Here is a 26488-nt window from a genome sequence, read left to right on the forward strand (position 1 = left end):
ACCCCCATATTTGATAGAATAATCCCATATCCGTGCGCATCTCCAAATCCATGAGCAAACCAAAGCAGTATTCCATATTCCTCCATATTCGCCGATGCTGCCCTAAATCTGCGCAATTCACAATTGATTGTGCACTTAAGCCCGCTGACACATCCACTTGATCATGAGGTTATCATTTCAAAATGTTCAGAATATAGCAGCCTTTTTTATTAAGTGTGATCGTGAACACACGATCAGAAATGCTGATCATGTTAACTAGTTCCCAACGAGAACTCTACAAGGCCAATCAGATGGTTCACTGCTGCTCGGCGATAAACCATAAAAAATCGCATGTATAATTAGGAAACATTTAAATAAAAGTACAAGTACTAGAGTCATGATGATCATGATGAAGTAAGCTGAAGAGAGAGACATTTATACACATGTTCACCTCAATAATTCAAAGAGATTGAAGGATAAGGTTGCAGGATGACAAAACATGACAGGACCACCTCGAAATATAACTGTTCCCTACCGGGAGAAAACAACATCTGTCCTTTCCGCACTTTCTCCAGCCGTTTAAGGCCGAAGTCCAGCCGGAAGAGAACTGTATAAGAAGATAGGCCTCGACATTAAAAGTCCGCACGTAATCCAGAATGCGTGCGCAACCTCAAATTTCATGTCCACTGACAATCGCATATGCACATTAGGTTACCTCAGATTCAGAAACATTTTGAAGTCTTAATCCCAAATCCCTGTGCGTCGGATACTCGAGAACACATCCCTAAATCTGCTCAATTGCCAGACAGATTTGTATCTACATATTCTAGGAAATACCGTTGAATCTGTGCAATGTCCAATTCAGTATGCACCCCAAACGTGCTGACAACTCTCACATTCACACCAGATATTCCCAGAGCAGGATTCATCTCAAACAGATCAAAACATAACTGACTGGACTTTAAAATCGGTACACAGCCAAAAATTCGTGATCAAGTTGAAATCCTCTGACACATCCAAACTTGTGATTAACCCGAAATCCATGTACATCTCCGTCTTCGTCAACGTACACCTATATCTGTACACATTCCCAAATCCGTGTGCACCTCAAAATATATGCCCATCCTCAAATATATGCCCATCCTCAAATAAGAGTGCACCCCAAACCGTGTGTGTTGGTGTGTTGGTGTGTGTGTGTGTGTGTGTGTGTGTGTGTGTGTGTGTGTGTGTGTGTGTGTGTGTTTATGAACCCGCTGAGAAACCCAAATGCATATTAGATTATCTCAGACGAAGAATCATTTCAAATTTTGCCATAATGGCTGCCTGAAGAAGAAGAAAAAATGAAATTCAAGAACAGGTTCAATGACATTGTTTGTTACAGTATCTATAAATGGAACAACTTTGAGATTCGCCACACCTTCGAATCCGCAGACACGCCAAATCAGTGAGAACACCGAGATCCGTACGCACCTCCAATTCCGTGTGTACCCTTATGTCTATGTACTACTTGAAACCCGTGTACACACCGACTTGAAAACTAGATTATCCCAAAACCATTTCTCGCAATGACAAAATATGCGTACACCCTCTCCCTCTATATCTGCAAATCAAATTAGTATGCACCTCAAATCCAGCGACACACCCGAATCTGTGTGCAGTCCAAAACGTATTGAAACACATTCTAAGGAACCGGATATATAAGTGATAAAGTAATATGATAAAGTAGATTTTCAGATGACACCTGGGTTCAGAGCGTGAGTGGACAGCAGAGTAGTTTATGAAAACTTTCAGCGTCAGTGAAGCAGCTGGAAAAACGGGCTGAACATTTTGCAGTTGGAATATAATGTGACATTCCAACCAGATGGGATCTAGTGTGAGCTGTTGCACTTTGGCCGGACCTACCTGGGTAGACTTATATAATAAATGGTAGGGAATTGCGGAAAGCGGGACAGCAGAATACGCTTCCATAATTGCTATGTAACCTCAAAGGATAGACCGACACCCCGAAATCCGTGTGCATCCCTAAACCTGCCGAGGCGCACAAATCTGTGCGCATCCCCGATCCAAGTGCACCAAAATATTCAAACAAACCATGAAATATGTGCAAATGCATTTGACATACCTATCCTTAAATCCTTACCAAAGTTCCAAGTACGATTTTTAATGTATCTATAAATGAAACAACCTCGTGATTCTTCGCACACCCCAATCCACCGACACTCTCAGATCCGTGAGTACCCAAACTCGCCGCGCACATGTCAAGATCTCTGAGAACCCTCAAATCCGAGTGCCCCCCTACATGTACATTTGTACGACTGTTTATCCCAGAGCAAGAAACTTTTCAAACACTTCACAAGATAGGTTAATCCACTTTAAAATAACAAGAACAAAGCTCGACGTTAAAGTGCATTTTTGTCCGAGTATTTGTAAACTAAACGAATTTTCGCATTAATCCAATTCCCTTGACATTCAAAAATCCACGCGCACTCACAAATCCGTATGCACACCCAAATGGGTGCGCACTCCGAACCCGTCAACATCTCCTGTTTACAGATAAGATTATCCGAGAGGAGAAACAATTTCAAATAGTTCACGAAGTACCAAACTCCAACTTAAAAATCACAGTACTAGCAAAATAGAAAACTGAAAGAATATTTATTAATAAAGTACCTATCAATGAAACAACCCTGAGATTTGTCAGTATCTCAAATCCAGAGACACCCCCAAATGCGGGAGCACCCGAAGATCGTGTACACCACCAAACCTGCTGAACCTGTTGATTTTCCCAATGGAAGAGTCACTTTAAAATGGCAGCATTCACCTGCCAAATCCACCCATATAATCACTGTGCACACGTAATCGCCGAAACTCTCCTAAAGCTGTGCACTCCACTAAATCTGTATGCACCCCCAAATACACTGAAACACTTACATGCACATTGCATTATTCTGGAGGAAGTAACATTTCCAACAGTTTCACAAAGTAGCTGGCTCATATGTTAATAATACCTAGAACAAAGGCCAAGGTTCAAAGTGCATTTATTATCCGGTTTCTATAAATGAGATTTGTCCCACCCACACCCGAAATCAGTGTGCGCCAGCAACTCACTGGCAATGCCACATGCACATTGGAATATCCATGAGCAGGAATAATTTCAACCAGTTCACAAAATCGTCCTTAACCAATCAATAAGAATAAAGTATTAACTTGCAAGTGCATTTCTTAACAAAGTATCATTAAACATCCAGCGACAAGCCAGATCCGTATGAACAACCAAATTCGTGTTCGACCCCAAATCCGCAGCATCACTCGAATCTCTGTTCATGCATTAAACCGTGTGCACCCCCAGATACATGTGTTTCACAAGTCTGCGCACATTCCAAGTGCACACTCACAAAGCAAAGCGCACTCCAAACGCGCTGATACCCCTTTAGGCGCAACAGACCATGTCAGAGCAAGAATCATTTCAAACAGTTCACGGGATAACTGCCTCCAGCATGAATATCGTCGAAAGTAACTGTAGATGAAACAAACTTCAGATACGCCACACTCCAATTCCGCAGCCACCTCAGATCTCTGAGAATAAGGAAATCAGTAAAGACCAGAACATCTCGAAATCAGAATATTGACGGTTTTCACTGAATCTGTTCACATCGCAAATCAGTTGCCACCCATATATGCCGAAGCAGACATAAATTTGCGCAATCCCGAAATCGGTGACACCCCAGATGCATAATGGATTATTCCAGACCAGCAAACTTTTCAAACAATTTTGCAAATGACCGACTTGAGGTTAGAAAGCCACATGTGCACAAACATCCTTTTTAGAGATCGGCGTGACCCCCAAATCTGCGTGTCAACCCAAATCCGTGTGCAGCCCCATATTCTAACTAAAATCACTAAAATCGGTCTGTACCCCAAATCTGCTGACAACGCCACACGCTTAATAGATTGCAAACGCAAAATGGCGGTCTTACCAGTACAAAACAATACGTATGTCACCAAATCGATATGCACCAAGAAAAACGTGGAGACTCACATACTACCCTAAATCTGCTATTCACAAGGAGGTGCGCACCCCTGTATCAGAACACACCCCTACATTAGTGCACAATACCAAATCAGTTTGCAGCCCTTTATTGGAGAACGCTCCTAAATCCATGCACAACCCCAGATCCTTATCAAGACCGTGCGCAACCCATATGCGACGACAAAAACTAAAGTTGTGCAATCGCCAATTCAGAACGCACCATGAACCGGCGGACTCCGCCACATGTACATCAGATTTTCCCGGGGCAACAATCATTAAAAATAATTGAGAAAATGGAAGTCTCAACATTAATTAATCACACAAACTCACCATCCGCCAACTCACACATCTCCAATAAGCCCATGATCGAAAACGGCGACCCAAATCAGCGCACATCACCAAATCCATGTGCATCCTTGAATTGGTGCATATCAAGAAATCACTGCACACCCTAAACACTCTGTGCGCACCCCACTTTCATTACTGGGGCTTGTTGTACACAGATTTTGTCATTTGTGAAAGGTTGAGATAATCTAATTTGCATGTGTGGTGTCCACGGTTTGTAAATTCTCTAACGATGCATTTGCATTTGGAGATGCAGACGGATTTCTTACGTATTTGGTGTGTCTGCGGGTTTGGAGGTGTGCCGAATCCCAAAGATATTTCATTTAGATCTCGAGAATAATAAATTTAATTTCAAATTTGTCGTGAACTATTTTAAACGATTCCTGGGATAATCTAATGTGCAAGTGGGTTTCTCTGCGGGTTTGATACTCGCATGGATTTTAGGGTGCGCTCCTTTTGAGATGGTGCACCTATTTGAGGTGTACATGAATTTGGGAATGCGTACAAGTGGGCGTAAACACGGATTTTGGGTGAGATAGATTTGGGCATGTCGGCGACTTCATAGTCGCCGACAACCCCCCAAATATGTAATCCCCAGATACGAGCGCATCCCCATAACAAGAACAAGCCCCAAAAGCCGTGTGCATCCACGTGCACCCCGAGACCATGTGCAACCCATTTTCGCTGACACGCAATGCCCAGTACCCAGTACAGCGCGCACCATAAACCCGCTGACACCCCCACATGCCCATGAGATTTTTCCGAGCAAGATAGATTCGAAACAGTTGAGAAAATGGCAGCGTCGACGTTAACAATCCGCACTCAACACATTCGTGTGCAAATCTTGATCCGTCAACATACCCAAATCTATGTGTATCCCCAAGGACGTGTGCACGGCCATGTCTGAGATTAAATTTCGAGTGATGTCTAAGTTTCATCCTTAAATCTCACCAGCGGTTCTTTTTTCGCCTTCTCTTAAATTGCAGCAATTTCTAAAAGCGCAGAGCAGTACATTTAAAAGTAAATTTAAAATATGTTACAGTATTGATGAAGAATTAGACCAATAGTCTGTAAAGTTGCCCAGCGCTCCGGATTATCGGAATTTACTTTAGCAGAGTCTTTCCACTGATAAATCAAAACTGCCCGCCATGAATCCACAAAACATGTGCACATCAGCAAATTAGTGTGCACTCCAAACACACTGACAACCCACAGAGATAATAAATAATTCCAAAGCAGAATTCATGTCCAACAGTTCAGAAAATGGTTGTTTCGACGATTACAAATTTTAATTGGTCAACAATTGGCCCCCGGAATATACGAACATCACAATAGCTAATTAAGTCCCCGCAAATGTCTACAGACCCCTAAATTGGCGGGTATCCCCAAGTACTTGTGCATATTGCCGTCAAACCCTAAATCTACGCACACCCGAAGTCAGTGCTCAACTGAGGACTTAACTTTATTTGAGGACTCAACGTTAAATCCGTGCGCATTCCATAATCTAAACTCAAATCATAGCAGTGTGCACCCCTTATTCTCAGACACTGTCCAATATCTGTGCGACCCAATTCAGTGCGCACCCCAAAACCGCTAACATTTTTAGTTTAGTTTAAACATTGCAGTTTAGAATCCTTTCAAGAATTCAGAAAATGGATGCCACAACTTTAAAATCCGCACATATGTGCAACTTCAGATCCGCCAACACGCCCAAGTCTTTATCTCACCCAAATCCGTTTTTCCATGTACACAATCCCAAATCTATGTACACCTCAATTATGTGCACCACCTCAACTAGGTGCGCACCCTAAAATTCATGCGAATATCATACACGTGGAGAAGCACACTTGCACATTAGATTATCCCAGATGAAGGGACATTTAAAAGACTTCATGTCAAATTTCTAATCAAATGAATCACGTGATCTAAACGAAACATCTTTGAGTTCCGGCACAGCTTCAAATACAGCCCAAACACTTGAGAAATCCGTCTGCATCTCCAAATGCAAATGCATCCCCACAATTTCAAAACCGTGGACACACACACGTTAATTAGATTATCGGAAAAGAATATTTTCCGACATTCACAAGATGACAAAATCTGTGTACAACGAGCCCCACAATTGAATGTGGGGGTTTCAGCGTGTTCGGGCTATGCATGGATTTGGTGATGCGCACCAATTTGACGATTCTCATGGATTTGGTGTTGTTCGCTGATTTGGGTTGCCTTTTCGATCACGGGATACACATAGATTTATGTGACTTGGCGGATCAAAATTTGCCTGTGGATTATGAATGTCGAGGCTGCCATTTTCTCAATCGTTTTTTTATTGATTGTTGCTCCGGGAAAATCTGATGTACAAGTATACGGGTTTAGGGTGCGATTGAGCAATTTTACATTTGTCGTCGAATGTGGGTTGCACACGGTCTTGCGGATCATATGGATGGATATGGTTGTGAAGGATTTAGGAGCGTTCTCTAATAAAGGGTTGCCAACTGATTTAGCGGAGTGGTCCGATATAGGGGTGCGTACCTTTTTGGGGATAGCAGATTTAGGGTAGTTGGCGAGTCTCCACGTTTTAGTGAGTGCATATGATTTGTTGTCGTACGTAGAGACTTTGGGATACGTGTTGGCTTTTAATGTAAAGACAGCCATTTTGTGTTTGCAATGATTATCCGTCTGGATCATCTAATATACCTGTGGGGGTGCCGACGGAATTTAGTGATCTGCGCACAGTTCGGGGTGTGGTCCTGAATATGGGGCTACACACGGATTAACGTTCATTCGCAGATTTGGGTATGTCACCGATCTGCAAAAGGATTTTGGCGCACATGTGGCTTCCTAACCTCGAGACGGTCAACTTCTGAATTGATTGCTGGCGTGGATCCATTATTCATCTGTGCTGTCAGCGGGTTTGGGGTGCGCACCGATTTTGGTGATTTTGAACCACATACGTATTTGATGGTGCTTTCTGACTGGGAGACTGCACAAACAATATGAATGCACAGGGACCTGGACATCAGTATGCATTTGGAGTGCACGCGGGTGCCTGAGGACTGGGGATGAGGACAGGTTTAGGTGCATGTCGGCGCATATGGGTGCAAATGAATTTGTTGGTGTTGGTCGATTTGGGATTGTCATGAATCTCAAAGTTATAAAACATTATGGTGTACTTGGATCGCGGATGCGCACAGATTTGTGCACCTCGGCTGGTTTAGGGATCAACACGGATTTCGTGGTGTCGGTCTATCCTATGAGCTTACATAGGCATTATGGAAGCGTATTCTTAGATCCCTCTACTCTCCCTCTTTCTTCAATTCCGTAACAATTATTGTATATGTCTAGCCAGGTAGGTCCGGCAAAAGGGCAACTGCTCTTGATCCCATCTGGATGGAACGTCACATTAGATTCCAACCGCAAAATGTTCGGCCCGTTCTTCCACCTGCTTCACTGACGCTGAAAGTTTTCATAAACTGCTTCACTGTCCATTCACTCTCTGAACCCAGATGTCATTTGCAAATTCGGTTTATCATATTACAATTGACTTATATATCCTTTTCGTTAGAATGTTATCCAATCAGTTTGGGGGCGTATACAGATTTGGGGGTGTCGCTGGATTTGAGGTGCATACTAATCTGATTTGCGGGCAGTGTGCAGATTTGGGGGTGTACGCTTATTTTGTCATTTCGTGAAATGGTATTGGGATAACCTAGTTTTCCAGTCGGTGTGCCCACGGGTTCTTTGTCCAAGGTCAGCTCTGTGTTGGCACAGCCGAATATCTCGTAGACACTGATTAAGATTCGAGCAATCACAAGCAAGACACAATCTGCAGATTCCAGAAATCCGAAATGCTGGAGGATCTCTGCAGGCCAGGCAGCATCTGTGGAAAAGTGTAAACAGTGGACATTTTGGGCAGACACCTTTCAGCAGAATTGGATTCTTTCCTGTCTCTCCAATTCTGTTGCCTGAGCTGAATTCTTTCGCCAGCACTTTGTGTCGGTTTAGATCATATCAGTTCCCATTTCTCTTCGCTGTGTCTTTTGTTCTTGGGTTCACAGCATCGCGTCGTCCGCCTAACACCGCTCCTCCACATTCCCTTTGAAAGCTAACTTTCTGTTCCTGGAAATTAGTTCAAATCGGTAAACAGAAGGAAAACCTACAGGCTGGGACAGAGGAAAATCACCGTGAAGTAAAGGACGGGTAATGATGGGAGCAGGAGTGGTTAATAGCGTGGAAAGTAAACTCCATATCAAGCTGTTTTGTCAGAATCGGGAAGAAGGGTTGACTGATTCGCCTCAAGGCACAACTTAAGCGGTACGAGGGTGAGATGCAATGTGGATTTTTCTGGAATGCTGAATCCAGTGGTGCCGTAACGATCTACAGTAAATATTTGTTTTTTTTTATATATAACTGTAAGACAGCACACACAAAATGCGGTAGCAATTTACCAGATGGGTGGAAAAGAGTAAACTTTCAACTATTCGGGCCGTCAAGCTTCATGGTTTTGTCTGTGCGAGGATCGACAGATTTTCTCCTGCTTCGTTTGAAACTCTGTTCATCACATTGTTTCCGTTTATTACAAGTGGGAGTACAGAATAGGACCGTGAAGTTAGCTGAATTGTACTACTACATAGCATTTATTTCTATGTTTTAGTGAGTATCAAAATCCGATTCAGTGGGTATTTAACCACATTCTTGAGGTCCTCTCGGAATTTGCTCTGTGTCAGGGCGTAAATACACGTGTTAGTGCAGGAACTAAGAATCTCCAGCATTCCCGATGTCTCTTCTATAATGTAAACGGGATTCATGACAGAATAATAAACAAAACTCATTGAAATCCGTTGATAGATGTAAAATACCAAACGTGTTCCCCACAACAATATGAAACTACCCGTTATGCTGAAGATCAAAACGATGGACTTTTGTCTGTTCTCCATCTCCCGGTCCTTGTCATTCTCGCCACTCTTTTGTCCCCGGATCCTCCTGCGGGCTCGACTGGCCACTAGAATCCGCCTGGCTGTCAGAATATTGAACAGCAAAATCAGAAAGAATGGGAGACAAGGGGTTAAAATACGGTGAAGCGTCTCAAACGCCGCCCATGAGGGAGCGTTTTTGAAGCTCGGTGTAAGAACACAATACCAGGGAACACCATCAATTATTACAAGAGGTTCAGAAGTAAAGCCCCAGGGGACACTCTCTGAACAGGCCAGTACACTCACTGTCCCGATAACCACAGCCGCCGTTCTCTCGGTGCAATATTTTGTCTTCAGCTTCTCACAGCAAATAGCCACAAATCGATCGACGGTGAAAGCGACAGTCAGCCAGACAGAGGACGCAGTGCTCGCAAAAATCAACCATCTAGCGATACTGCACATAGGGGTAATGAACAGGAATGATCGGGGAAAATATATCCAAGCAGTCCACATCAGGAGCGGATGCGAGATAACGACCAGGAGATCGGGTGCTGCCATTCCCACCAGGTAGCAGGTTACACATTTGGAGAGACCGCAGTTATCCCGGGACAGGATCACAATCGCCACCAAGTTCGCTGGAAGAGAGAAGGGAAATGGGAAATTGAGAAAATTCTAAGCAGAACCCAATGGAACAGTTTTCGGGGACCATGCAATATTTTTACTTTATTGCTGTATTTAGCGGTAGAAGGGTGATGAGAGGGTCAAGAGATGGCTGAGTTTACACATTAAAATAAAGTCACATGATTTGAATTCGGATTCCTTTCGGATGACCAGAACTGCGGAGAGGCAATGGACAGATAAAACGAGGTAATATCAGAGTCGATACTGGTTGGAACATTTTCTATCGTCGTCATTCGCGTCCGATATGAATGAAATGAATCAATCGGGACGCTGATGGCGGGATTCTTACATTAAATATTTGGGGACTTCCATGCGACTCCCTGTCAGCGACAGAACAGCCTAAAGACACAAGAGAAACAGGAAATCCCGGAACCACTCATCCTGACAAAAATAGAATCTGTGGGAAAGCAGTTAGCGTGTATTTTGTTTGAACTGTTTTCAGAGAGCTACCATGACACGACTTTCCCTTACCCTTTCTCTACATGCTGCCTGAGGCTTTGTGTATCCAGCCTTTCCCGTGTTTGTTTCCTATTCCAGCATTTGCCACCTCGCCGACTTTACAGCAGAACTTTGACTGAGGCAGCAGTTGCAGCGTAGTCTGATACAGCCTCTCAGATATACCTGACGCCCCCGACTGAATCCATCACAGGGAAGCGGGGAGCAGAAATTCAGCATCCAGTCGCAGACTAGGTGACGCCATCAGATGTCCGTAGCGGTCTCAGATGTGGATAATAGAATACATTTCACAGTTTTGATACTTATGAATCAACTCGTCGGTTTTGGTAAGTGATCAGCAACGACGTCATTGTGCTTCCATCAACTACTTCACTTTCTGTCACACCGCACACATTTACTTAAAATCCTTAAGATTCTGCTCAAACATGGAGCCCCTCACATTTGCTGAATTGTTACCACCACTCGAGCTTAATTGTACCACACACAGCCGCTTACAACAATGCAGACAATCAATTAGTGTCATCTCCGCGGTCGCATTAACACTATATTTGCAAATGCAGTGTCGCTGCTGCGAGACCAATAGCATAGATAACCGAACATCATATTATTGAACACAAATCGCTGGAAGATATCTGCTTGTCCCATTGAGATCGTCCGATGTTGGCGGATTCGCTGAATACTTACAGCGGTTTATTTTTAGATCCAGATACCAGAGTCCACAGTCGCTGGCTTTGTTTCCATCCCTAGAATGCCGAATACTAGGGCTCGAAATGAGGTTGTGGAAACCAGCGACAGAATCAATCACTATATTGACATAAACTTCAATTCCCACCAACGGCAGCCGATACCACAGCTTACCGAGAATTCCAAAGGCTGAAATAAAAGGATAGTAAACTTCTCCTACCCGCAAAAGGACTGGGTAACCCATTTCAGTGATAAACTGCCAATTGTGTTGCTCCTGAATTCACAGCTCCTTCAGAAACTCTGAGCTAACATGTTTAAAACGGCCTTGATTTATATAAAGGACCAGTCTCCAGAGACACGGTAATGCTGCTGACTGAATACAGTCGCTTAAAAATCATGGTAATTCATCACCATTTATTGTCTCTGATGTAAATACTGGTCCGACAGAGACAAGAATTTTTGAATTCTTAGGCATTACCTCAGCGGTTACTCACTTAGTGAAAAGAATGTCGGAGCTCCCTTGACAAACACCCGAAGCAGCCACATTTACAGATTTCAAATTTTTGTCCTCTAATTCTGTGAGCAGATTTCAACGACAGGTCCGACCTCAAACTTTTCTCCCTATGGTTTTCGATGTTCGATGTTTAACATCATCCTGGCCACACACACACACACAAACACACACACACACGCGCACACACACACACACACACACACACTCACACACACACACACACACACACACACACACACACACACACAAACACACACACACACGCGCACACACACACACACACACACTCACACACACACACACACACACACACACACACACACACACACACTCACACACACACACACACACACACACACACACACACACACACACAAACACACACACACACGCGCACACACACACACACACACACTCACACACACACACACACACACACACACAAACACACACACACACGCGCACACACACACACACTCACACACACACACACACCCGCACACACACACACACACACACGCGCACACACACACACACACACACACACACTCACACACACACACACACACACACGCGCACACACACACACACACACACACACACACACACACACACACACACAAACACACACACACACACACACACACACACACACACACACACACACACACACACACAAATACGACGACGGTGATCAGATGAACACTGGTTGCTGGTTAGGCACAGGAGTACATTCAGCCAGAGACTCATTCCATCGAGATGTAATACTGATCGCCGTAGGCAGTCATTCCTGCCTGTGGCCATCCAACTTTACAACTCCTCCCTCGTAGTGTCAGATACCCTGAGCCAATAGGCTTGTCCTGGACTCATTTCCACTTGGCATGATTAAGATGTTTATTATTTAATTATTTATGGTTTTATATTGCGATATGTCTACACTATTCTTGGTTGGTGCGTCTGTAAAGAATCCCAATTTCCCTAGGGATCAATAGAGTATGTCTGTCTGTCTGTCTGTTTTAACAGCAGCTCAAACCTGTCAGAGATTAAACGAAGAAATGCTTAGATCTGCAAAGGAAATATTCAGCTGGAAATAGTAACATAGGTCTCTAATTTGGGAGATGAATCGACGTAGGATGGATGAAAGTGAATGAAAGAAAGACAAGCGTCATATACAATATTTACTATGTGTGAAAGAGACAGAGAGTCAAACGGACAGATTGACAATGGTACAGGCTGCAACTGCCGCTTCACACAACCGTCTGACATTTACCTCCCCCTCACTGACCGACTTTCCTTCTCCAGCCAAAAAGGAAAAACTTCAATCATCTCCGCTTTTCCCTCCTGTGGAGGCTCCAGAGCAGTTGCTCCTCGCTACAAGGTGTGGTACAAAGCACAGAGACACCGACTGCTCATTAATTCCACAGTTTCAGTCAACAGAGAAATTCAGATTCAGTCCCACACTGAACTCAAGACCCAGACACAGATTACCAATACAACGGCTACACTGAAACACAGATGAATAATATTCCCATTGAATTCGGCACCACTGTCCTACAGCAGAGACACAGACCAAGTCTCCATATCCACACCCATGGGGTTAGCAGTGTCAGTGTGAGCTCCGGATTGGACGAACAGCTGGAAAATTGGGAAGTTATGAATGTAGTATTGGAAGAAATTAAGAAAGTTTCGGATTAGCACGTAGGGTTCTGGATAATTTGCATGTGTCAGCAGGTTAATGTCAGACAGATGGAATAAATTGACCACGTTCGAACATTTTAGGCAACTCAAGGTTTGTGTTTGAAACCGCAGCTATTCACAGTCTACAGTGTAGATGTGGATGTGAGGAAGAACTATATTATATGCATGTCAGCTGTTCTATAGAGCTGAATGGCAATGAGAAAGGCGCAGGGAGGGTTTGGGGATAGAAGTGAAGGAGTGAAGATGTTATATATTATATGCATGTCGGCTGTTCTATACAGCTGAATGTCAATGAGAAAGGCGTAGGGAGGGTTTGGGGATAGAAGTGAAGGAGTGAAGATGTGGCAGGCGGCCAGTATATAGGATTATGTGAGGCCATTCATTTCCAGAGGAACAAACTAGAAAATCAGTATTTACATGGGGCCAGAGTGAACGGTTCGGAGGGCACTGATGTTCCTTGTAAACAAATAACTAAGAGCTAACATTCAGATACCGCAAACAATTCAGAAGCCGAACAGTATTTTGTGTTTTGATACAGGAGGATTGATAAGAGTTATAGAGATGTCTTACCGGGAGGTGTACTGCAATTGTGGTGAGAATACACCTTGAATGTTAGATCCAGGTGTTATCACACTTCCTTATGAAAGTTGTCACTATTGAAGAGAGGGTGCCGAAACTATTCCTCACACTGACAGTATAGTCCTGGGGATGACACACTTGCTGTGTGCGGGGAGAGTGAGACTGTATTCGCTGGAATTCTGAGGAGAGTTGTTGGATTCTTTCAGATCATTCAGCTCAGTTGCTGGGAAGAAGTTTCCCCTGAATCATCATTATATCACCATGTGTCACAGTCCCAGAATGAAGGAGCGGATATTCAGCAAGAAGGATTCTCTCTTCAGTTAAAACATATGAAAGTACAGGACAGGAGGAGGACATTTTGTCAGTGATGTTGGCTGACATAATTAAGCCAGTGATGCCTTATCAAACTAATCCTTCAGCCTGAATGCACATTAAATAGAATTTCCAGGTCTGGGCACAGTTCCGCAGGAAAGTTATCCCTGCAACAGAGAGAGTGAAGGGACTATTCCTCACACTGACCTGACGGCTGCAGCGACGGCAGGCTGTCTGTGTGAGGGGAGAGTGCATGAGCTGGGCCTGTATTCTCTGGAATTGTTAGGAGAATTGATGGATTCTGTCAGGTAAGTCGGACCGACTGCTGAGAGGATGTTTCAATTGAATTAAAATTCTGTTACCATGGGTCATAGACTCAGAATGAAGGAAACGATATTCACGATGGGGTGGAAAATAAATTTCCCTTATCAGTGATTAGTTGTCCAGATAGACAGTTCAATACAGGAAGAGACCATTTAGTGTATGATGTTGGGCTGATATGATTAAGCCGGTGATGCCTAATTAAACTGATCATTCTGCCTGCATGTTTTCCATATCCGATCCTTCTCTGTGTATTTGATTACCTATCTCAGAATCTCATAATTACCACCGCCTTCACCATCACGCTAGAAATGCATTCTAGCCACCGGCTACTCTCTGCTTTGTGTAGTTTTAAACATTTCCCCATACAACTCGTTCAACATTTTCCACTCTCACCTCAACTGCATGTCCTCTATTATCCAGTACTTAAATTTTTGAGAACTTTTACAGTTGCTTACTGTATTTCCGCCTCTCTGTCTTCCCTTGGTGGCTGCCATTCTGGAAAGAATAACACAAGTTCGTGCAAATCCTCCTTTTAGATCTAACAACCTATAAACCTTTTATGAACCTTTTACAAAGTTTCGGCCTCTTCCATACAACGGGGCGACCGAAACCAATTTTAAACTCCAGATGGAACCTAACTACAGATTGATAAAGAGGCAACATCACTTCACTTTATGACAATAAGGATCCTCCCAGTTATTGCCCTGGCTTCTGCCACTCCGAAAGGAACTGTTCAAGTTAGTGTAATTTCTGCATCTTGAGATCTTGTAGATCTCCTCTTAAAGGTACTCCTGATAACCTCCTCTATCTCCTTTCCAAATCCTCGCTATCCTCCCTGTAATGGGGCGACTGAAACTAAATGCAATATTCCACAGGCAACCTGACCAGAGTTCTATAGAAAACCAGGGTTCTCTGGTCAAGGACGAAGCGACGGGCGTGGGCTGGTTCAGCCACGACCCGAGAAGCAGTAGGTGAGGGAGTGATGGAGGATGGTTGCTATCCACCAGGACAGGTGGATACAGTGATCAGCCGAATTGAACGGCCACATGATTTGCTCCTTCAAGCACAAGCAGCTTGCCCGATAGGAAACTGAGGATGAAATTCACACTCCGATGAAACAGGACAAGCCACAACTGGGCGAGCCCAGTGAGGGAAAGACCAGATTAATTAATTGCTTAAAGGATTCAATTATCGTAAATATTAGTGAAGGTACGATCATGGGACGGTAGTTTGACTAAATGGCGGGTAAACATGTTTTTATCCAAACAGGCGATGACCTGACGGGAGTGGTTCTGCCTGTTCCCATTGGAGTATCTGGAGAGGCGGGGCCATGGGCCGTCCCTACTTTCAGAGAAGAGTGGAGTTCAGCAGAGAGTGCTGAATTGGAAGTCGAGTTTCCCGGAACTGACGCCAAAGCCTTTAAAGACAAGTTGCTCTCGTTTCTGCGGAGTGAGGCGAAGAAGCTGTCTGATGTGAATGGTCTAATGATTCATTCAGCAGTTGATTTAAATTCTGAACTCGGTTTGGCTTTACATCTCTGGTTGATAAATGCACAGGTATTTCCTCGGAAAACCAGTTTTGTAGGCTTGGAATGTTCGGTGGCATCAAGCCCACATCCGATGGGGATGAAGAATATGAGGCTTGGGCTGAGCAGACTTCTCAGTTACTGGATGAATAACGTGAGAAAACTGAGTCTGGTAGAGAGCTTGATATAGCTGTTGATATAGCGAGTTTCCTAAAGGCAGAAAATTTATTGCCTCATCAGCGAGTTACCTGCAAGCTCTGGAAGATGCTATTGCCACTGCTGAAAGTCACACAAGTGTTGGTTTTGCAGGTTGTGGTGAAACATCTGACGACCGACGTAATAGGGATGATCTCGATTGGAGCTGCCATCAAGCACCAAATGCCGATTGTTGCGTACCTGTTTGTATCTGGTACTTGGCACGTGACTATTACGTGATTGAGGCTATACTGGAGATGAGGTAATGATCTTGTGATGGTGGAGTGACGTCATTTTCCCCTCCAGTGTGTGGTCATGTGATAGTTTTGTTCAACATGATATAAAATGAGAACCCCTCCCTGTGAGGCAGGGCAGTCGGTGCTTGACTTCACTGGTTGCTAAGTATTTCTATACATGAGGCAGTGATGTACCGGGGCGATGGCTGCTACTGTGCAGGGTCCTTAGAACAGTGCCATGACCAGTGTTTTCTGTCGCAACTGACGGGAAAATAGTCAATTTAAGAGAGAGTGCGAAAAATGCTATTCCTGAAGGGATACTGTGGCCAAGCTCTGATGTATCTCTACAGATTGATAGTGCTTATGCTGGAGACATAATTGACACAGGTTCTGACGTTAAGTTGCTCTATTGATGCACTTACAACCGGTGTCCGACCCAATTTCCTTTGGCGCCAATGAGTGTCCTTGATATTCCGAGTACTGATGAGTACCCCTACGATGGTTACTTTCCGTTGCAGTTGGAACTTACGGAATCAGATGTTGGAGCAACTGAAACTATTGACACACCATCGTTGGTCTGCCCAGATTAGATAGAAATGGATGGAACATGCGAAGAGAGAAACAGAGAGAACTTTTTGTCATGGTCCGGTCCGTGAAATCCTCATTCCGGTTCACGCACCAGTCTAGCTCCTTACTCCAGGTTTTCTGGGCTTCCACAGTTTCTGTTGAGGCAGCTTATTGTTGTTTGGGCTGGCTTCATCAATTGCTTTAGGATTCAGTCTCTGGCTGCTGGATCGCTCCTATCCAAATCCCCCGTCCGTTTCCCTCCCCCTAGCCTTCCGGCCGGGAGCCTTGCACACTAGTTTTGCCTTGCCTCCTCTGGGGCGTTGACTCGCCTCGCCTTGTCTAGCCTTTTCTGTGTCTGGAGCCTCGCCCTGTTTGCAACTGTCTGTTCCTGTCCACGACTTCTCTAGGTAGGTCCAGTCGTTTTGCGGTAACCTAGCGTTGGGAACTGCCTATCCGTGTCCATGCCTTCTCTAGCGTTCAGCGTTTTGTGTAATGAGTCCCGGCTCTCCGTCCTGTACCCAAGGAGGAGTCCCAGCTCGGTTTTCCCTGTTCCTCTCTCCCTAGGCTCAGTGTTCTGCTTTCCTGTCCCTTTTTCGACCAAGTCAAGGCTCCGGGGTCTCGTCCAATCCCAGTCACGTCCTAGGTCCTTGTCCTGTCCAACCCACGGCTCTGTGTCCTCGTATTTTCGATGTCCCTCGCTCAGCCCAGTGCTGGGATTCCGTCGTCCTGTGCTGGGGTCCAATAGTCTCACGTCTAGTCCTGTGCCAACTCCGCGTCTTGTAACCTTGTCTTGTCCTCGCCGGTTTCTGGAGTCTCAGCCCGAGTGAAGACCCAAGGTCTGTGTCCTCGTCCAGTCTCTGACTGGGAGTCTAAGCCCAGGCTCCTTCTACCCAGTTTCATGTCCTGGTTCCGCTCTCCTTGTCAAGTCCTAGACCAGGCCCGGAATCCTTGTCTCGTCCGGGGCCTGTGTCATGTCCAACGTCCTTTTTTCCTCTTCCCTTGCTTCCTATTCATGCCTAGTCCTGTTCCTGGTTGTTCAGTGTCTGTGTAGTGGGGGTCTACTCCCCATGTCCCCCCATGACACTTTTTGAACATCTTGTCCATTCACCATGTGTTCAGAGCTGTTTTTGAGAAGGTGCAATTCCTGCTAAGTAGATTGATCAGCGGAAAGGCGGAACTGTGAGGTACATCCCGTCTAAACCTGTCATTTTAAGTTCTGGGAGCAGCTAGAGCGACAGGAAACTTTACATTTGCTGAAAGTGGTCGAGGAATGGAAACAGGGATTAACTGATAAAATATTGGAACGTCTTTCCCACTGGCAGGTCTGAATTTGATTTTTTTTTTCCTGGAGTACTTGCCGCTCTATTAGAGCAAAAGAGGGCATCTATTTCCCAGAGAAGCCTCGCCGATTAGTTCCGGCAGGGGATCAAGATATTTATCAGCTGCAGCTGAAACTGAATGAAGCTATATTTAATAACGGAGCAGGAGCGCCTATACCGCCAGGTGACTGGAGTGATAGACACGGGGAGACACCGTACGGTAGTCAGGCGGGAGACATGAGTGGTGGATACGGGAGACACTGTACATTAGTCAGCTGGGTGACACGGGTGATAGATACTGAAAGAGACCAAGGGGTGGTTGAAGGGGGAACCACCGACACTGCTGAATTGCCGAGAGTGGAGTCCCTGAACCGTCATATGATTCTCGCATGACAAAGCTTTCAACCCGGGAATAATTTTCTAAACCACCTCTGAACCGTCTTCAGTCACAGCACAACCTGTCTCAGACAAGGGGCTCCAAACTGCTCACATTACTCAAGGTAAGGCCACGTCAGTGCATTTAAAAATCTGAAAATACCATTGTTGCATCCCTAGAGTCCTTTTGCATCTCCGAGTTTCCAATTTTCTCTGCGTTGAAAAAATAGCCTTCCATTTTATTTCTTCTGCTCAAGTGCAGGACCATATATTTCCTGACAGCATGTACTATCTGCCACTTCTTTACCCATTCTCTTAATCTGTCTCCGTCCTTTTGTAGACTTTCTGCTTCCTCCAGATGTACTGCTCCGCCACCAATCTTCATTTTGTCCACAAAATGAACCGTAACAAAACGGACCGTAAGAGCATCAATTCCAACATCCAAGTCATTAACATATAAAATTTTAAAAAATCATCCATCCATCAGTTCTATTGTATCCTGCATTTCTGTTTGATATTGTGCTACCTCAATTGCAACTTTCTTTACATTTAATCTAGTACGCTTATATTGTACAAATTTTATTCTTATAATTTTCGAAATCGTATTTACTATCTGCATTAAATATTTGAGCTTTAAGTGAATAATTTTAAATCGTGCATATTCGATCCTCTGTCAATGTGTACTTCAGCTGAGAAAAGAGTATGAAAATACTTAAAAAAAGAAATCAGGAGGTCTAAAAGAAGACATGAGGATGCTTAGGCAGTCAGGGTGAAGGATATTCTTAAGAGCTTCTACAGGTATGTTAAGAGCAAAAGGACAGTAAGGGATAAAATTGGTCCTCTTGAAGATCAGAGTGGTCGGCTATGTATGGAACCAAAAGAAATGGGAGTGATATTAAATGTACTTTTTTTGCATCTGCATTTACTAAGGAAACTAGGATGGAGTTTATGGAAACAATGCAAACAAGCAAGAAGGTCAGGGAATTTATACAGATTAAAGAGAAGGAAGTGCTTGCTGTTTTGAGGCAAATCAGTGCAAATCAGGACCTGACAGGGTATTCCCTCGGAACTTGAAGGAGACTAGTGTTGAATTTTCGGGGTACCTGGCAGAAATATTTAAAATGTCGATATCCATGGGTCAGGTGCCGGAGGATTCGAGGATAGCTCATGTAGTTCCGTTGTTTAAAAAAGGCTGTAAAAGGAAACCGGGAAATTATAGGCAAGTAAGTTTGACATCCGTAATAGGTAAATTATTGGAAGGAATTCTAAGAGATAGGATCTACAAGTATTTGGATAGACAGGGACTTATTAGAAAAAGTCAGCATGGCTTTGTTAGTGGTAGGTCATGTTTAACCAATCTATTAGTGGTTGTCGAGGAAGGTACCTGGAAAGGGGATGAAGAGAAGGCAGTTTATTTTGTATACATGGACTTCACTAACGTCTTTGACTAGGTCCTGCATGGGAGGTTAGTTAGGAAGATTCATTTGCTAGGTATACATGGAGAGCTAGTAAATTGGATTAGACATTGGTTGATTAGAAGAAGCCAGAGAGTGGTAGTGGAGGATTGCTACTCTGAGTTGAAGCCTGTGACAAGTGGTGTGCCACAGTGATCAGTGTTGGGTCTATTGTTATTTGTTAACTATATCAATGATCTGAATGATAATGTGGCCAATTGGATAAGCAAATTTGCTGATGATACAAACTTTGGAAGTACAGTGGACAGTGAGGAAAGTTTTCAAAGCTTGCATAGGGATTTGAACAAGTTGGAGGAATGGTCTGACAAATGGCAGATGGAGTTCAATGCGGACAAGTGTGAGGAATTGCACTTTGGAGGGTCAAACCAAGGTAGGCCATGCAAGGTAAATGGTAGGACACTGATGAGTGCAGTAGAACAGAGGCATCTGGGAGTACAGGTACATAATTCCCAAAAAGTGGCTTCACAAGTAGATAATGTTATAACGAAAACGTTTGGCTTTTATAAATCAAGGTATTGAGTACAAGAGTTGAAATGTAATGGTGAGGTTTTATAAGACATTGGTGAGACCGAATTTTGAGCATTGTGTGCAGTTTTGGTCATGAAATTACAGGAAGGATATTAATAAGTTTGAAAGAGAGCAGAGAAGGTTTACAAGGATGTCGCCAGGACTTGCGAAACTTAGTTACAAAAGAAGGTTGAATAGTTTAGGACTTTATTCCCTGCAGTTTAGGAGAATGAGGGGTGATTTGATAGAGGTGTTTAAAATTATGATGGGTATAGATAGAGTGAATGCAAGCAGACTTTTCCACTGAGGCCAGGGGAGAAAAAAAAAACTGAGGTCATTGGTTAAGGGCGAATGGCGGAAAGGTGTAAAGGGAACATAGTGGGGGGTCTTCTTCACGCAGAGAGCGGTGGGAGTGTGGAATGAGCTGCTGGATGAAGTGGTGAATGCGGACTCACTTTGGACATTTAAGAAGATCTTGGGCAGGTATATGGAGGACAGGGGTTAGAGGGATATGGCCCAGTTTCAGGTCAGTGAGACTAGACAGAAAAATGGTTCGGCACAGCCAAGAAGGGCCAAAGGGCCTATTTCTGTGCTGTAATGTTCTATAGTTCTATCTGGTTGTCTCTGAGAGCGGTAACACCGAAACAAACTCCAGCGGGCTTCGTAGTCGCCCAGGATTATTACGTAAAATAACAACTAATATTGCTATTATCGATATTCTTTGGTTTGTCTTTGCACAGGTTGTTATGTTATACACATTGAGTGTTTTGGCAGTTCTGTAAGTGCGGTGTTTCATGGATTTTACTTTGTTTATTGTGATGCCCGCGAGAATGTGAATCTGATTGTACATGGTGATACGTTTACATAGAAAGGCTGTGATGCAAAATTTACTCTCTGCTTTGAACTATGAACCAATTGGCCGTACGCTGTATTCCGTGCTGTGCGATTCAAAACAGCTGCATTGCAAAACAAGGAAGAGCGGCCTGTTAACCCACAAAAAGTGGACATAATCCGGTCCAGAATAATTAATCCGGTATTCCCAAATCCAGAAAGGTGTTAAACGCAAGTTACGGAGCTGCACGGCAGATGTACGCATTACAAAGACGATGTAAAATACCGATTCAATATAGAGACCAACAACGTGTCTGAATGGCCCCGATGTCATTCTGTCCAACAACAGCCACGGTTGGAAAGGTGACGCAGACACTCTTCACCGAGGCCTCTTTCTCATCAAACTCCGCAGCCCGAATCCCTAGTAATGTATCCCGTTGTTCTGCTCTAGGTTATGACTACAACAAAATCTTCATCTCAATTGCCTCTTCCGCATATTCCCAAACAGACAACGATTTGATCGTTGCAGTAAAATTACAGTGATTGCATTATAAAAAAACAGTACGTAAAAAAACAACGACTTATAAGGAAGTGGGGTTCGAACCCACGCCTCCAAAACACTCGTGTTTACTAGGAAGCGACTTTCTCCCCTTACGTCTGGCGCCTTAGACCCCTCGGCCACTCTGACAACTCCTGCAGTCCTGTCTCCGCATGCGAGATACACAGCTGTATTTCGGATTAGTCTGATTGACTGTTTCTTGGGAGGGTATACATACAAACACACACTATATCCTGGGATTTTAAATGAATATGGACCTGATGCATTTTCTCAGGTTGCCGAACATGTGCGGAGTCAGAGCGGACAGCATCACAGCACTGGAATTGTGCTGCACCCCGTTCAGGCCATCCTCCAGAGAAAGGATGACGAGGATTCGGAGAGTGTGCAGAGGAGCATCACAAAGATGCTACCTGAAATAGACTGCTTGTGCAATAACGAGAGTTTAGTAAAACTTCTTTTATTTTTCTCTGCAGCATCGGATGTGAGGGGGAATCTGATACACGTTTCTTTGATTTTCAGGCATAGATATTGGCAGAGCACGCAAAAGTTACCTCCATTCCAGTATTTACATGTAGGGGCCTACACTTCAATTAAGAGCGTATCGTTTTAAAGAAGATATGCAAACACCATATCACTCTATGTCGGCAAGACCAAGGACTGATTGTTTTCTTCAGCAGAGGGAAAACCAGAAGTCCTTGGGCCAATTCTCCTTGGAAGATCAGAGGCGGGGCGTGTCAGTAACTTTAAATTGCTGGTATAACTATTTCTTCTACTTTCTTTCAGGATTGCTGAGATTCAGCATGACATCAAAAACCTTGATGAACTTATATAGGTGTGTCCTAGAGAGTATATTGTCTGGCTGCATCAAGACGTGGTATGGAAATACTGTACCTTTGAAGGAAAATCATAAAATCAGAGGTCGTCACCATCCTGCCATGCAATTTTTTCGCTGCTGCCATCAGGTAGACGGTACAAGAGCCTTAGGACTCGCACGGACACGCTTAAGAACAGTTACTACCCATCAACAATCAGACTATTGATCAAAAGGGGATAATGTACACTCACGTGCCCATTCATTGAATATTCCGACAACCCATCATTTCACTTTAAACGTTATTCAATAGTGAATAGCTGAGCATGCCAGGAGAAGCGCAGCAGACAACAGCATTGGTGGAAAAGCGTAAAGTGTCGACGTTTCAGGCCAAGATCCTTCACCGTGAAATTGTTTCTGAATAAACCACTTATCAGAATTCTGTTCTCTAATGCGATGAACAGCCTCAAAAACAAATCAAACTTATCTACCAACCGTTTTTTTTCTAATCCAACTCAAAAACCCAGGTTCTTGTTTGCAGAAATAATATCATCTCGATTCAATACTTAAAGACAAATTATGTCAGGAGTGAAATTCGAATCCACGACCCCAGATGGAGACCAGAACCCTCCCGTTTGTCGGAAGAAGTTTCATTCCTTAAGTCTGGCGCCTTAGACCACTCGGCCATCCTGACAAATTTTGAGTTGTGTTTGAGAAGGGAATGAATGCCTGATTTGTAAGCAAAGTTATGTACACACAAACACGTCTACCGTCCTGCCAATCGGAAGTGAAAGCGAGGGTGTTACAGTTTTCTCAGCTTCGGCAACTTCTGTGGAAATTGAAGCTGTACAAAAATTACAAATCGAAGACTCGTGAGACGCGTCTCAGCAAGAATGCGTGAAGGACTTTTGTTCAGATGAATGTTAACGCTTGGAAGTCTCATTGTTTTCACATTTAGGGAAGCGGAGAAATAAATGTTTATAGACAGGACTGAATCTGAATACATTGGGTGGGAGGTTCAATTTTACCGGGCAACTCTGCTTTACAGATGGATTTTGGTAAATAGACTATAAGGCTCAATAATCTGATGATTTTGCAAGAAAGCGAAAATGTGACAAGGTTCACAAGAACATAAAATATTTTGCAGATCGGTCTGCTTCATCATTCCATCATGGATGAGCTATTACAGTCAGAATGTTGTTCAGGCTTGGGGGACTTTCGGGTTGGGCGTGGAGTGAATAGGTGCGTGTTAGTGCGGCTCCCGATTTTTATTCAAAAACTGCCTGTTTATCTTTGTCGTATGATCGAGATAACTGAGCATTGTGAACAACCCGGGATGTTGCTGGACACAGACATGGCAAACAAAATGCACCCTCGAGGTAAAACAGGAAAAAGATAGCTAAGCCCCGAGCAAGGAAGCTGATGCTAATGTCACAGATGCACGCTGTTGGACCTGCTCTACCCGATGACTTGGAGAGGCTTCGCTTAGTTATCTTCAGCCTATATATATTAAAAGTAGAATAAGTGTTGGTATAAATTCTAAGGAGGGAAGCCGCCCTTGATTGAAGTTATGGTTGTAAGGGAAAAACGTTGGAAGGTTTTTGTTTGTAATGCCTGCGATCATCCTCAGTTGGAGAGGTAGATCTAGGTTTCGGGGGTTAATTGTTTTTGCCTGTTTGTGTAAAAGGGTGGGAGAGTTTTTTGGGAATTACCATGGCAATTTGTTCTTTTGTGCGTTACGGATTAGCCAGATTTTCTTTTCATTGTGCGTTATTGTGTGCAGTTGTGCCCTCGCATTGTTTTGGATTGTGGGCCCTATGTGTCTTTTGATATAGTTAACATGAGGGCTGCAGATGGAGGCCACACTGTGAGGTTTATTTGTTTGAATGTAAAGATGATCATACAGGTTTTATTAAAAATCGCCATTCTTTTTTTAAATATCCATCGACCGGCTGATGTGGTTTATTCAGCCAGTGATTCTCCAAGTCCTGAGGTCTTTTTCTCCTTGGATGCGGATAAGGTGTTTGATAGAGTGGAGTGGGTATACTTGTTTAATATTTTTGTGAAATTTGGATTCGGCAGAATATTTGTAGCCTGGATTAAGCTATTATATACCTCGCCTTTACCGAGCGTGGAGCCGAATTGTTTTCCAACTGACTATTTCCCATTAACACGTGGCACTCGCCAAGGCTGCTCATTGTCCCCTCTTCTTTTTGCAATTGCAATTGAGCCTCTTTCTATTGCACTTAAGTCAACTACATTATGTCAAGTTGGTAGGAGAGTGAACATGGAACACCGTGTATCCCTGTATGCTGATGACCTCTTACTTTATGTTAGCGACTCAGTAGGTAGCAGTCCTGCTATTGTGTCATTATTAGGTCAATTTGGAGCCTTCTCTGGCTATAAACTGAACCTTCAAAAAAGAAAATGATCTTCTATTAATAACTTGGCTCTACAGATCCGACAGGAATGTTTTCCTTTTCTTTATCTAAAGATGGTTTTGTATATCTGGGAATACACGTTACTCGCTCTTTTACATTTCTATTTGAAGCTAACTACGGGCCTCAGGTTAGCCAAATGAAGGCTGATTTTGAGACATGCCGCAGTTTACCCCTTACTAGAGTTGGGAGATTTCAATCAGTAAAAATGTCTATACTTGCCAGATTTCTTTACTTGTTCCAGAGCTTGCCAGTTCTCTTATCTATGTTATTTTTCAAATCAGTCGACCAAGTTTTAAGCTCCTTTATTTGGGAAAATAAGGTCCCAAGGGTTAATAAGCACATTCGTCAAAGAAGTTGAGGCGTAGATAGAATGGGCCTTCCTAGCTTTTTCCATTATTACTGGGCATCGAACATTCAAAAGGTTGTAGTGCTGAAATAACGACACGCAGTCGGCGTGTTGCAGTTGCAAAAAAGATTTATTCAAATTTCGCGGCCTCGCTTTAAAGTCTTCTTGTTCCCGTCCTCCCCGGGCGGGAATGCTGTAAGGGGCACATGTTCACCGTCCCGCACCGCTCACGGACTTTGCCCCTTGCTGGTGAAGAAAGACTGGCGCCCTATTTGAGACCGGCTTCAATGCCGGCGCGCGCCACTTTGTGGGCCAGTTCGAGCGCGCTGGGAACTGGGTCGCCACATAACCCCCCCAAAACACTCCCCCCAATGCCCTCAGTCCGGTCCGGTCCCTGTGTCAGAGGTCTGCCACTGCGCCGTGGTGCCTGAAACCCGACCAGCTACGCCAAGTCCAAATGGGTCGGTTTTACTCAGTCCACTGTGAAAACCTCCTCTCTTCCCACAGTGTCCAGCACGAATATGGACCCATTGTTTCTGATCACCGTAACGGCTCATCGTAGGGCCGTTGTAGCGGTGTCCAGTGTCCGCTCCGTCGTACAAAAGCAAACTTACAGTTCTGAAGGTCTACGGGTACGCGGGTCGGGTTCTGCCCATGTTGTGAAATGGGTATGGGGGCCAAGTTACCAAGTCTCTGACGTTGTCTGTCCAGGACTGCTGTGGGTTCTTCCTCTTGCCCCCTTGGGGCTGGTATGAACTGTCTTGGGACGACCAGGAGTGCGCCATC

General features: G+C 44.1%; 1 non-coding gene across 1 annotated transcript; it reads right to left on the minus strand.

The window, feature by feature from the left end:
- Positions 1-23495: 23495 nt before the first annotated feature.
- trnal-uaa (transfer RNA leucine (anticodon UAA)) lies at positions 23496-23609 on the minus strand. Its single transcript has 2 exons — positions 23572-23609; positions 23496-23530 (listed from the first exon to the last, which is right to left on the minus strand). It is a non-coding gene; the product is annotated as a tRNA-Leu (tRNA).
- Positions 23610-26488: the final 2879 nt, after the last annotated feature.

This window comes from Hypanus sabinus, unplaced genomic scaffold (assembly GCF_030144855.1).
Source record: "Hypanus sabinus isolate sHypSab1 unplaced genomic scaffold, sHypSab1.hap1 scaffold_985, whole genome shotgun sequence".
Lineage (NCBI taxonomy): Eukaryota > Metazoa > Chordata > Chondrichthyes > Myliobatiformes > Dasyatidae > Hypanus > Hypanus sabinus.